General features: G+C 47.1%; 1 pseudogene; it reads right to left on the reverse strand.

The window, feature by feature from the left end:
• Positions 1-357: 357 nt before the first annotated feature.
• LOC130474701 (membrane-spanning 4-domains subfamily A member 15-like) lies at positions 358-9,391 on the reverse strand (annotated as a pseudogene).
• Positions 9,392-13,471: the final 4,080 nt, after the last annotated feature.

Consider the following 13,471-nt stretch of genomic DNA (forward strand, 5'->3'; position numbering starts at 1 on the left):
GATGGTGAGCGCGAAAAGAATGGCCATCGTACAATACAACACATCAGCCACACGGAATTGCCTTTCCATTGATTGCAAACATAAGCATCCCAGACACAATTTGTATGGATGGCTGTACTGAAAATCAAGGGAGAAGGACCCCATTCTTCTAAGAGTTGTGGAGAAGCAGGGAAGGTCTATCTGGCAGCATTAGGTCCCACCCAACCTTCATTACGTTTGTCCCTCATGGACATCCAAACACTGTGAGGGGAAACTCACTCGTGGTGGGAATTAGAAGATCAGATTCAGCATTTATCTTTCAGAAGGGGAGGCTTGCCAAGGAGTAGGAACCTCACGTCGCCTCCTCTTTCGTTAGACTCAACAAACTGCCCCACAACCCTCTTCTCTGTGAGGCACACTCACATGAAGGATGTTGGTGCGTTCGTGGCAAGCTCGAATCGTTTTGGTGTCATTGCGGTAGTTTTTACATCTACCAAAATCTATTCCTGGTGGTGACCTTTGGAATTTCATGGAAACGGAGGCGATCACAATCCACAGCCAGCTGCCACGGCACTCACAATGTTCATTGCCAGCGAGCCTTTCACCTACAGGAAGCAAACAAAACTGGTGTTTCCTTGGGAGATCTCGGTTCCTTCCTCCCACCAGAGAAGTTCCGCTTTCTTTGGACTAAGGGTCTAATTCCTCCTCCCTCTCTCCTCTTGGGGGGCCCTCAGCCTTTGGAGCCCTCAGGGGGGACCTCTTGGCATCAACAAGCTCCTGATGTCTTTGATCCTTGGGAAGGATTTGATGGGAAAGCTGTAATAGATGGGAACGGATTTGAGTCCTCCTGACGACTCAGCTTAAAAAGAGTATATAAGGGGTTCGAAATGGTTCAGTAGTTGGAAGTTCTTTAGCAGACTATGCTGCTATGCTGTCTGTCTAAAGAATTTTCCCAGCACGGCCCAACCAGAGGTATGCAAACTTTGCATTTTTGCTGTAATTTTACTGAACAGATCTGCTTATATTCTGTAATATTTTGTTAGATTTTTCATACAATGTAACTTTCATATATTCAATATATTGGTGTGTTTTTTACTTTAGTTAATTAGAAGCTAACAATAAAAGAATTGTTTTATAATTCGAAGTTTGTATCATTACTTGGGGTAACTGGTTAAGTAAGACAATGTATTTTCCAGTAAAATACACAATCCAGAAACCTAGTTACCTATCACAGTAAATGACCACTTCACAAGGTTCTTCTGAATGCAAAAGCAGGCTTTGAACCACATGTCTGATCACAAGAGAAAGGAGAGTGGCAGGATGATCATCACACATTCAAGAGCTTAGAGGCGCAACATCCCAAATATCGATTCATTTCCTGGCTAACATAACCTGGTGGGTTTTTTAAAAAAATATTCTACGTGCACACTAAAGAGTTACTCCCCCCCCCAAGTGCAGGGTTGCCAACCTCCAGGTGGGATTTGGATATTTGGAGCATACCAGGAGAGGTGGTCCTGCAGATACAATGGACCCAGACCATTTAGGGCGTTAAAGGTTAAAGCCAGCACCTTGGACCTGATCTGATGTTCCAGCTGGAGCCAGAGCAGTTATTGGCATACTGGTTGGATATGCGCCCTCAGTGGGGTCCCGGTAGGGACCTTCACTGCCGCGTTCTGATTGGATGAGGGAGTAAAACATCCCTTTACAGGCTGACCTATGAGTCTCTTGGCCTCACCTGCCCCGCAGGGTTGTGGTGATGGTAAAATGGGGAAGGGGAAACATGTACGCTGCCCAGAACTCCTCACAGGATGGGTGGGATCAAAATGCACTAGAGAGAGGTAGATACTAGTGAGGCCTCATAAACTGATTGGCAGGAAGGTCCCAGGACTGTGAATGCAAGTAAAATAGAAGGGAAGCTGAAGTCACAAACAGGGAAGTGCCTTAAAAGGGAAAAAACACCTTCAAAAATCCAGAATATTATCTTTCATCGGCCAGTTTATTTTGTCCCTCATCAGCCCAATTATTCCCAAATAGGTCCATTACCAGGGGCATCCTGCGGTTCTTGGCAGCCGCTACAGACAAGGATCCAGAAATAATAAACTGTGGAAGTCGCAAAAAGGAAGTCAGAAGCAAACTCTGAATCAGCATGTCTGGTATCTCTGCCAACTTTTCTTCTCAACCACTACACCACAGACTTCTCGGACAGGAAATCATCAGGTCACCTAGTCAAGAACTTAAGTAAGAAGTAAGCTCGGAATCCCTGTTCTACCCACCTCAGAGGACCTATACAGGAAGCTGCGGCAAGTCGCCAAATGATCAAATTTCCCATGGGTCTCTTGGTTCCCATTTGTTTCAAGCAGGTTTCTAGTCCCTTGTGAATGTGAAAACGGGCTCGAACATGTGCAGCGATGTCCCACAAGCCTAAATTTTCGTCCCTCAGGCTTCTTTTCACAGCTTGAAATTTGCTTCCTTGAATTAATGACAATGGGAACTCTCACGGTACTGTGATCAAAAACCCACTTCTGAATTCCATGCTTGCCTAGCACAAACCCAAACAATACACACAAGCCTGACAAATGCTGCTGTCAATTACTTTCTATCGTATTTGAATGACTGGGGAAACTGGGGAAATCATCCCAGTTTCCTGGGCAGGGGAAAGGGGCTTAGTTGGAGAGCATCCGCCTTAAATGCAGAAGGTCTCCAGTTCGACCCCAGGCATCTCCAGCATAAAGGATTGGGTAGGTTGGTTTTGCCCTTTCATGCCCTAAATGAATTGGCATAAGGGTACCTAAAGGACTGTTTTCTCCCAGATATTCCTGCCCAGGAATTAAGATCACCAGGCTTTTTTGTAGAAATGTCCGATGACCTGAGGCCAGATTCCAGCCTCCTCTGCTCTCAAAGACAATGAAGGATGATTACAAGTAAAGCATTCACAACCCTTGCCCTTAATTCAGGAATATTAATAGGCATTGTCCCATCTAGGGCTCTTGTCTTCTTCGAAAGCCAGACTGCTACTTTCTTTATGTCAGCGGGAGTGTCTCCAACTACTCCACGAAGCTGACTCACTGGTATGGTTGCTATACCATGAGGTGCTATTGGTGCTTGTGCTCCCAATCCTAGTGCTCTGTGTTGAATCATTCTGTTAGTCACTCTACTCAGAAATGTCAACTCAGCTTCCCTTTGTGCTGCTGGTAAGACAGCATTTTCCTCTGCAGTAATAGGTAAAAATCCTGCTGCAAATGGATGCTCAGGTTGCCAGTCTATATGAAAGGCCCATGTCTGGTGGTGCCTTCCATAGCTGTTGCATTACCTTGACCCACTATGCCTTCAGCTTGAAAGTGATTAAGTCTCAGAACTATATCTTGAGGATCAATTGGACCCTGATTCAAAGTCAAAGTGGGATTTGCCAAGGCAACTGGTGGATTTGCATTGTCCTGTAATGCCAAAACTCCACGCATATACCAATCACCAAGTCCCTGTGGACCACTTGTCATTCTAAAGACCAATTGTTGACCATGCACAAGCTGAACCCCTGCTTGATTAGCTAAATCATTTAGCAGAGCTAATTGTATTTGTTGAGCCATTTCCTAAGCAGTGCTTTAGGAACCTATAGGATTTATACGACCATGGGTTAAAATGTATGTGAAAGTGAAAGTGAAACCAGGATTTGTACCCAAGTCTGGGCTCCTGGCTGGCTCGCCAACTGAAGCGGGTCATGCTGTTGAAGTGACAGGCTCTTAGAAAGGACCACTTCCTGAGAAGTGATATGTTATCTTATTCAGCCAGTCACCCATGAAGCAGAACTCAACGACTTTGCCTACTTTTAAAAAGCAAGTCTTTTTATACTGATGTACTTACAGTAAAAATGTACATATATGTGTATATGCAAGTTACAAAGTCTTCACATTCATAGACAACGTACGCAGTGACAATGTATTTTACAATGTATGCAGTAAAGCAAGCAAGTTCTACATACTATTTAGTTTTAAAATCCAACTTCAAATTATAACAGTCAAATAAGTCTGATTTAGTTCAAAGTATCTAATTCACAATATCTAGAATAATATATTTATAAAGCCATAAATACCAATAGCTAGGGCTGTTGATTCGGTTCGGCCCGAACTGAAAATCAGCCGAATTTCCCTTGATTCGGTGGTTTTTAGTTCGGGACGAACCGAACTCAAAACTGGCGGGCAACCGGGGAGCCGAATTCAGTGAGTTCGGGAGTTCACGAATAAATTCGGCCAATTCGGGGCCGTCAGTAAGCAGCATAACCTTCAGTAAGCAGCATTCTCCTCCCCCGGCCAATCGGTGGCCAAGCTGGGTCTTCTTCTGGCCAATCAGTCAGGATTGAGTACTGGAGGAATCAGCTGATGTGCGGCTCGGCTGGGGAAAGAGAGAGAGAGGGAAATCCTCGTGTATGTGTGTGCGGGGGTGCTTGTGCACTTTCTCTCCTTTCCGTGGTTGCAGGGGGCACATTTTTTGGGGTACAGACACAAAACTTTCAGGGGATATTCAGACAAGCCTTCTTAAGAGACCACCCAAGTTTTGTAAACATTGGGTCAGGGGGTCCCGAGATATGGGCTCCCCCCTTTTTCTTTCCATGGCTGCAGGAGGCGCATTTTTGGGTGTGCCGACCCCAAACTTTCAGCGGAGCATCAGACAAGGCTTCTTAAGATACCCCCCAAGTTTTGTAAACATTGGGTCAGGGGGTCCCGAGATATGGGCTCCACCCCTTTTTCCTCTCTCCCCTTTTCCATTTTTGTGGCTGAAGGGGGCGCTTTTTTGAGGGTGCAGCCCCCAAACTTTTATCATACCTTCAGACAATCCCTCTTAAGAGACCACCCAAGTTTTGTAAAGATGGGTTCAGTGGGGGCTGAAATATCGGCTCCCCCCCTTTTCTCTTTCCGTGGCTGCAGGGGGAGCATTTTTGGGTGTGCCGACCCCAAACTTTCAGCGGAGCTTCAGACAAGGCTTTTTAAGAGACCACCCAAGTTTTGTAAACATTGGGTCAGGGCCCCCGAGATATGGGCTTTCCCCTTTTCCCTATTGGGATGAATGGATCACCCTCGAGAGATTAATACATATGGATCTTATATTGGATACAAATGGAATCATATTGGATTACCCAGCCTCCCAGCCCCTCCTGCTGGAACAGAAGACAGCCACAGTAAGACCCCTTTGGGGGCTTTAATCTATAATTTTTCTTTTCTGTGTGTGTGTGGGGGGGAAAGCAGAGTCTGTGTGTGTGTGGGGAGGGAGCAGTTTCTGTGGGTGGGGGGGAAGCCAAAGGGGGCTTTTGCCGGTTCTGCCTGGGGTGTGTGTTCCCCCTCCAGTCTCTCTCCCCTGGTTTGAGGGGGGGGCTTCATTTTTAATTCTTCAGGTTTTTCCTCATTCATAAGATCAGTTAGGTTATTTTGATGCTTGCTCAAAACTGGTTTTCAAATGGTGACTTAAAGAATGCATCTGCCTGGTCCCAAGTCCAATGCAAAAGGAGAAATTCCACCCCCTCCTGCTCATTATGCATAGCTAGCTGCCTCTGTCCCTTTCCATGGTATGCAAACTCCCAGGTGTCAGGTGTTGCTTTGCACTGTTGCAAAGGTGTTGCATTGCGTGCTTGTGTTGCTTTGCAGTTGTATTGTTTTGCAAAATTCTTCACACCTTCCCCGCCCTTTGCATGTTTGCAAAGGGGTTGCTTTACAGTTGTGTTGCTTTGCAAAGTTCTTAGCACCTGCCCCGCCCTTGCTCTCATCAGCTGTTTGTCGGGGCTGGGAGCTTTGTGCATGGGCGGCAAGCTCTGGTCAGAGACACATTAAGGGTGGGGGGACCCCTTTCGGGGCCCATATCTCAGCCCCCCCTGACCCAATCTTTACAAAACTTGGGAGGTCTGGCAAGAAGGGTCCTTTGAAGCTCCTCTGAAAGTTTGGGACCTCTACCCCCAAAAATGCCCCCCCGAGCCGCGGAAAGGCGCGGGTTTTTAATGGCTTTATTCGGCCGAATTTTTCCCCTGAACTTTGAATTCCCGCCGAATTACACAGATCCAAAGTGGGGGAGTTCAGACTTTGGCATATCCCGAATCTAAACGGGCTGAATTCAGCCGAATCCGAACTATACCGATTTTTTTTAAATTCAACAGCCCTACCAATAGCCTTCTTCTTGAGACCCTCTGAGAGAGGTCTGAAGAACTAGCCTCTCTCTGCCTGTATTTATACTATTTCAAGCACATGAAAAAGTACTGATCCTTGAGAGGATAATAATTTCCTTCTTACTGCTCGTACTAGGTAAATTTCCTTTCCATCTCCAAATATGGGCATCCTATCTATCAGGTTATTCTGTCTAACTATAAACAACCAATTCTGAGCTTTATAATCATTCTACATATTCAATTTTAACACCATTCTCATCTGTAGTAAAATACCCTTTATTAAACTTATTTTATTTATGAATCAATAGCATCAAGTTAACATATGTAAACCTTAAAACACAATTATTGCTTACATTGCATTTTCATGTCTTGGTCTGTATATCTCAATCAGTATATTATACCATCTGGATAGCTGCTTGGTAAAAATTACTTCTTTGTGAGAATTAAAGTTATCTTGAAAACTGTTTTCCTTTCTCCAGCTGGCAATGAGTCATAGAGAAGGAAAAAAGTCACATCTGTGCTGACTTTGCAATTGTAAGAATACAAATCCCTATCAATACATAAGCAGGCTTTTCTGTCTTAGAAACCTCTGATGTATTCTGTTTGCAGTTCAGTTTGTGTAGTTTGTATGTGTAGTTTTAGGTTTTACAATGAATAATTGCTGCATATGTACAACACAATCTTATCGTTCATGTGCTGATATGTCAAAGCCTGTGACAAACTGATCTCTTTCGGCTGGAGATCAGTTGTAATAGTGGGAGAGCTCCAACTAGTATCTGGAGGTTGGCAACCCTAGTAGTAGGGGATGTGAATGACTAACTGAGAGGCTGGAGAGCCACTGCCAGTCTGAGTTGACAGTACGGATCTTGATGGACTGAGGAACTGGTCCAGGATAAGGCAGTTTCATGTGTATTCAAATACAGCAGCAAATTTCCCCATAATTAACAGAGGAAAAAGTGAACATTCAGATGCAGGAATTCCCGGCTAAGATATCTGCTCCAAACAGCTTAAAGGGCCAAAGATTCCACCTCAAACCCTTTATCACCTACAGCTGCCCCTCCTTTGCCGAGCTTTTGGCAACCCAAGGACTACCCTCGGTTGGAGGACACAGGATGCGGAGCATGGTCAGTTGTGAAGCAGAGGCATTTCAGATGGGTCTTTCCACTCTCACGTGCGCACAATTACCAGGATTCCAATCCAAGGCATCAGCAAAAGGATGTAAATGAAATTATGAGAGCCCACCAAGTTTATCAGAAGGCCAAAAGCAATTTCCAGAATGCCAATGAATAGCTGAGTGATCTGCCAAGAGAGAATCGAGCGGGACGTTAGCTTTAGTGCTTGTTGGTGGACCACCACTTTACTCCTAACAAAATGCGTCCAATGTATGGAACATTTAGAATGGAGTGTCGGCAGTGTGAAAAATCTGGGGCCAACAGTAAGTCTATTTGTAGTCATGCAAATATGTTTGGAAATGTCATTAAAAGGAGAATAAAAACATTAACGGTTAGAAATTGGCATTTGACGCACCCAGACTGCTTTTAACCCTGACCTGGATGGCCCAGCCTAGCCCAACCTTGTCAGATCTCAGAAGCCAAGCAAGGTCAGCCCAGGTTAATATTTGGATGGGAGCTCCCCAAGGAAATCCAGGCTCGCTACACAACAGAGCCAGACAATGGCAGACCCCCTCTTTTGCCTTGAAAACCCTACAGAGTCGCTAGAACTTTGCGGTTACTTGATGGTACTTTCCCCCCTTCCTCCACCACCACACTGCTTTTATCACATATTAACCCAGCAAAACCGTTTCTCGTGTTTGCTTTTATTAGCCATCCCCAGAACAAATGAAGCTATATTTGCAGGAAATGAGAAACAAACCAATGCTCTTCCAGCAACCACTTTTGCTTTTCTTCAGTGTAATCTGCACCTTTTCTGTAATCTGCAACTAACTCTTCAACGTCAGATTATTAACATTTTGATCTGGGCAGACCTAACGTCACACTGAAAGTACTATAGGTTGAGTATTCCCTTATCCGAAATGCTTGGGAGCAGGTGTTCCATATTTTGGATTTTTTCATATTTTGGAATATTTGCATATACATAATGAGATGGGACCCAAGTGTAAACACGAAATTCTTTTATGTTTTATATACACCTTATGCACATAGCCTAAAGGTAATTTTATCCAATATTTTTAATAGTGCATGTGGGGCATTGTGGGAAACCTGCCGTTGGTGTGATGTGCCATTTTATTACCCTTTGTGGGCGCTCAAAACATTTGGAGTATTTTGGATACTGGATTTCCGGATAAGGGATACTCCACCTGTAGCCTCTTCTGACCTAGCCAACAGCACATTCAAATGTCTCCCATCCAAGAATTAACCAGGCCTAAGTCTGTTCCGCTTTGAACAGCAGAAGCATTCAAATATGTATAGCCTTGGATCCCTGTGAGTCTGCATGAGTCACTGTTCTATGTATGCATCCTACTTGGAAGGCAGCAAACCCAGAGCAGGGATTCATACAGAGATCCACCATCTAGATTTCCCTGGGAACAGAGAATTCTGCAATCTCCTTGCATCAGGAACAAGAGAATAATTCAATTGCCTTTGCCATTAGCATGAGTAAAGGCTCTTGACATGAGTTAGGCCAGTTTCTGGCTACACATCAAGTCCTTGGTTCTCATGCCTGTAAACGTCTGTGTACAGCTGCGCTAATGTTTAGTCTTCCTTCCTGGGAATCACTTATCTCAAGGTTGCTTAGCCATGTTTACCTTCGCAGCCTGTAGTGCCTTTAAACATGTAACCTGCCTATGTTCGCCATTACCAGCCTCACCTGCCAGTGGGCAGTCAGCTCTTATATCTGCCTTTTGCTCCCAATAAAGTCTTATTGCTTCAGATCTACCTGAATGAGATCTACTCTGGATGAGTTTGCTTATGGGATGCTAGGGACAGACGCCTGATCCTGACACCTTTCCTTAGAGCTATTTAGTTATTTTCTTAAAGTCAATGATTATTTTATGCTTTAAATTGCTAATTTTGTTTTTGTATTGGTCACATATAATGTGTTTATGATTTTATGGTTTTACTGGTAAGCTGCCTCAAGCAGGACTCTGGAGAGACAGCATCTAAATGAATGAACTCCCACCCCACACTTCGTACTCATCCCCAGGGCCATCAGCTCCCCCCTGTAGAACTTCTTCAGTGGTAGAGACATAGAAGGTGCTTCATTGCTGCTTGAGAAGGACTTGAGTACCTCAGAGCTCCTGAGATCCATGGTGACCCCTGAGGAGATGTCTGTCGGTGACTGCAGTCATGAGCCAGGCCAGGTATTTGAAGGCAGAAGCTATGAAGGAGATGGAGAGGCAGAAATCAGAGCAAATCATATGGATAGGAATGCCTCCAAAAATAGGCAGACCCCTTCCTGAGTTGGCTGCAACTCAGTGGAAGAGCCTCTGCTTCTCACACAGGTCCCAGATCCAGTTAAGAATCAAGTAGGAGGTGATGTGAGAGACCTGAGACCCTGGAAGGCCGCTGCCAGTCAGAGCGGACAATATTGATCTTGATGGACCAATGGTCTGATTCATAGGGTCGCCATGAGTCAGAAACGACTTGACGGCACTCAACACACACTCCATTTCTGCACGGGAGGTTTTGCCTTGGATTTGCCACTCTCTGGATGCACATTTTCCCCATTGGAATTCCCAGAACTCTGCACGGGGGCTTATTGTTGAGTTTGGAGAATGTGGATAGGGAAAATGTGCATCCAAAGAGTGGCAAACCCAAGGCGAAACCTCCCATGCATAAATGGCCAGAATTTGGATGGGGGAAATGTGCATCTGAAGAGTGGCAAATCCAAGGCGAAACCTCCCAGGCATAAATGGCCAGAATTTGGATGGGGGAAATGTGCATCTAAAGAGTGGCAAATCCAAGGCGAAACCTCCCAGGCATAAATGGCCAGAATTTGGATGGGGGAAATGTGCATCTGAAGAGTGGCAAACCCAAGGCGAAACCTCCCATGCATAAATGGCCAGAATTTGAATGGGGGAAATGTGCATCCAAAGAGTGGCAAACCCAAGGCCATACCTCCCATGTATAAATGGCCAGAATTTGGATGGGGAAAATGTGCATCCAAAGAGTGGCAAACCCAAGGCGAAACCTCCCAGGCATAAATGGCCAGAATTTGGATGGGGGAAATGTGCATCTGAAGAGTGGAAAAACCCAAGGCCAAACCTCCCATGCATAAATGGCCAGAATTTGGATGGGGAAAATGTGCATCCAAAGAGTGGCAAACCCAAGGCGAAACCTCCCAGGCATAAATGACCAGAATTTGGATGGGGGAAATGTGCATCTGAAGAGTGGCAAATCCAAGGCCAAACCTCCCATGCATAAATGGCCAGAATTTGGATGGGGAAAATGTGCATCTGAAGAGTGGCAAATCCAAGGCGAAACCTCCCAGGCATAAATGGCCAGAATTTGGATGGGGGAAATGTGCATCCAAAGAGTGGCAAACCCAAGGCGAAACCTCCCAGGCATAAATGACCAGAATTTGGATGGGGAAAATGTGCATCTAAAGAGTGGCAAACCCAAGGCGAAACCTCCCATGCAGAAATGACCACGCACATTCTTTCCCCCTCCCACCCCGCGCCCCCCCCATGGAAGGACTGCGTCTCCCCCCCCTCCCCCCCGCGCGGGGCGTCTGGACTGCAGCTGGGCCCGGAGTCCCTGCAAGGACGGAGCCCTGGAGCGGCTGGCCGGGCGGGGCGAGCGGCGCCGCCCGCTGCGGCCGAGGGGAGGGGAGCCCGCTGCCTGTTGCCGCCCAGGGTGCCGCTCGCCGGGCCGGGATCTGCCGGAGGGGTCCCAAGCCGCCTCGGAAGCAGGAGGGTTTCCGCCCCGGATCGGACCCCGCGCGCCCCTTGCTGGGGTGGGTGAGTCGGGGGCGGGCGGCTAGGGAGCGGGTGGCTGGGTTTGGGGGCAGACGGCCCGGGAGAGCCCCGTGGCGCAGAGTGGGCAGCTGCAGTTCTGCAGGCAAAGGGCATTTCTGCACGGGAGGTTTTGCCTTGGATTTGCCGCTTTCTGTATGCACGTTTTTCCCATCCAAATTCTCAAAACTCAACAATAAGCCCCCGTGCAGAGTTTGGAGAATTCAGATGGGGGAAATGTGCATCTCTGTGTGTGTGTTAAGTGCCGTCAAGTCACTTCCGACTCATGGCGACCCTATGAATGAAAGTCCTCCAAAATGTCCCATCTTTGACAGCCTTGCTCAGATCTTGCAAACTGAAGACTGTGGCTTCCTTTATTGAGTCAATCCATCTCTTCCTCTTTTCCCTCTGCCCTCAACCTTTCCTAGCATGACTGTCTTTTCCGGTGACTCTTGTCGTCTCACATTGGCTTTGCCCTTTCATGCCCTAGATGGCTTGGGATCAGGGTGCCTAAAGGACTGTTTTCTCCCAGATATTCCTGCCCAGGAATTTAGATCACAGGGAGATGCCCTCCTGACTGTCCCATCAATCAAAGAATGTCCTCTGGTGGGCACACACGAGAGGGCCTTTTTGGTGGCAGCCCCACCATTATTAAATGACCTCCCTAGAGAGGGGCACCTGGCCTTTCAGTCATTAGGTCATTTCTGCACGGGAGGTTTTGCCTTGGCTTTGCCGCTCTCTAGATGCACATTTCCCCCATCCAAGTTCTCAAAACTTAACAATAAGCCCCCATGCAGAGTTTGGAGTATTCGGATGGGGAAAATGTGCATCCAGAGAGCGGCAAAGCCAAGGCAAAACCTCCCGTGCTTAAATGGCCTCAGCCTTCCATCCTTCCGAGGTCGGTAAAATGAGTACCCAGCTTGCTTGGGGGGTAAAGGGAAAACGACTGGGGAAGGCTCTGGCAAACCACCCAGTAAACAAATGCCATTTATGCACGGGAGGTTTTGCCTTGGACTTGCCACTCTTTAGATGCACTTTCCCCCCATCCATATTCTCAAAACTCAACAATAAGCTCCCATGCAGCGTTTTGAGAATTTGGATGGGGAAAATGTGCATCTAAGTGGCAAATCCAAGGCAAAACCTCCCGTGCATAAATGGCCAAAGTCTGCCTAGTAAACATCTGGATGTGACGTCACCCCATGGGTCAGGAATCACCCGATGCTTGCACCTTTACCTTTTAAAAGAACATCAGAAGAGCCTTATGGGTTCCAGCTGGTTTCCCAGCTAGGCCAAGTTCGCCTTGGCCCACCTAGAGTTCATGTTGGGAAATTCCTGGAGATGTAGGGGCCGAGCCTGGATGGGCAGAGTTTGGAGGCAGGAGATATGCTTGGTGGGGATGTGGTGCCAGAGAGTCCACCCTCCCAAACTGCTGTTCCCTCCAGGGGGTCTGTTCTCAGTAGCCTGGAGATCAGCTGCAAATCTGGCAAAACATCAGACCTCAGCTGGAGGTTGGCATCCCTACCACAGGGGCTGGAAATGGGTCTGCAGTCAAGGCAGAAAGCCTCTCTCTGCTTCGCCTGCCCAATTTCTGCCTGATGCTGAAAGCTGCTTCATGTGGTGGAAAGGGCCATCACGTCACAGCTAGGGTTGCCAACCTCCAAGAAGTAGCTGGAGATCTCCTGCTATTACAACTGATCTCCAGCCAAGAAAATGGCCGCTTTGGCAATTGGACTCTATGGCATTGAAGTCCCTCCCCTCCACAAACCTGGCTCTCCTCAGGCTCTACCCCAAAAACCTCCTGCCGGTGGTGAAGAGGGACCTGGCAACCCTAGTCACAGCTGACTTATGGCAACCCCATAGAGTTTTCAAGGTGAGGGATCTTCAGAGGTGGTTTGACACTTCCTTCCTCCTCACAGCAACCCTGGACTTCCTTGGTGGTCTCCCATCCAAAGTTGACCATGGATCAGTTCCTCTTTATGCCCTTCGACCTGCGACCCAAACTGTAGCCCTTCCGCTCTAGGAAAAAAATGTGAGCCCTTTTTCTCTACCCTTCGTCCAAAGTAGACCAGCTTCGCTGACCAGCCTGCAATGGCTGGAGGTGGACAAAGCCCATTGGTGGAAGGGCAATGGATAAATACACCTTTTAGAGGAGGTGGCCACAACTAGGAAAGGAATAAGTGAGGACAAAAAGAAGGCCAAAAACCTAGGGCCTGGAGATCACCCAGAATCCCCACTGATCTCCAGACTACAGAGATCAGTTCCGCTCGAAAACCGCTGCATTGGTGGGTGGACTCGATGGCATTATTCTCCACTGAGGTCCCTCCCCTCCCCAAACCCCACTCCTTCCAGACTCTACCCCAAATTTTCCAGGAATTTCCCAATCTGGAGTTGGCAACCCTGGTTTCACCTGTCTTTCCAGTGCATCCTTGTCAGAG

The sequence above is a fragment of the Euleptes europaea genome, chromosome 3 (genome assembly GCF_029931775.1).
Source record: "Euleptes europaea isolate rEulEur1 chromosome 3, rEulEur1.hap1, whole genome shotgun sequence".
NCBI lineage: Eukaryota > Metazoa > Chordata > Lepidosauria > Squamata > Sphaerodactylidae > Euleptes > Euleptes europaea.